The following is a 1,088-nucleotide window of genomic DNA, read 5'->3' as shown; positions in this document are numbered from 1 at the left end:
TTATTTGAACTTGCTATAGGAATGTGCACTCACCAGAGAGAGAGTGAGAATGCAAGCTGCCAGGTCCGGGACTTGAACCATAGTCAGCCATGTGAGACTCCAGCGCCTTAACCACCATGCTACCCACTGGCCCCCTGCCTGCCCTCTTAACTCCACTTGTTCCCTCCCAGGCTGGGAATCTGAGGGGTGATGATGAAGGAGCTTCAGTCCTGTAAATGGAGACAACATCTTAGGGAATGACGCAGCAGTAAGACCTGAGAACCCAGGGCCCCTGGGCAACGTGTGCAGCAGTTTCTTCACCCTCAGATGCAATTGGCCTGACTGTTACATGTGATCTTTATCAGTTTGAGCTATTTATATTTTGTTCTCTTGTTAAAGGAGCCAAACTAGGGACCGGCAGTTAGCGAAATGGCTATGTCACTGAACTCCCACGTAGTCGACTGCAGTTCAAGTCCCAGACCTGGTGGCTTAAACTCAACGCCGGGCTCATGTGCGTGCGTGCCCAAGATCCCAAGAAGAGAATGGAGAAGGGATTACAGCATGGCCATCCCCCCTAGGGGGTGATTTCTCGCTTTCTGTCTCTCTGGCGAGCGAGCACATGCACCGTATAGCAAAAAAAACCTCTCCCCCCAAAAAAAGCCAAACTAACATCAGAATGAATTCAGCATTTAGGGAGCCAGGAGGTAGTGGTTAAGATGCTGGACTCCCATATTCCCAACAGTGCTTCAAGTCCCAGATTTGGTGTCTTGCTTTTTCACTCTCCCAGCTTCTGTTTGGTCAAATTGAAGAATAAATAAAATAAAATAAATAAGAATAAATGAATGAATACAGCATTTAGACAAGGCACTACAACACAGACTGAGAAGGCTATGAAGGGGAAGAGAAGGTGCCACAGGAGAAGTGCTGAGCAGGGCAGTTAGTCCATAACCCGGGGCAGAGAAAGTTCTCCAAATAAAGTGACAGCTTAGCTGAGTCCTAAGGCTCAGGGGGAAATGCGGGAAGGAAGTAAATGATCTGAGCAGAGAACAAAGTCCTGGAAGAGGGAGTGGCTAGAGTCTCAGAAACACAGGGCAGCCTCTCACTTTCAC

This window comes from Tupaia chinensis, unplaced genomic scaffold (assembly GCF_000334495.1).
Source record: "Tupaia chinensis unplaced genomic scaffold, TupChi_1.0 Scaffold150175_2, whole genome shotgun sequence".
Lineage (NCBI taxonomy): Eukaryota > Metazoa > Chordata > Mammalia > Scandentia > Tupaiidae > Tupaia > Tupaia belangeri.
This window is presented reverse-complemented; position numbering follows the sequence as displayed.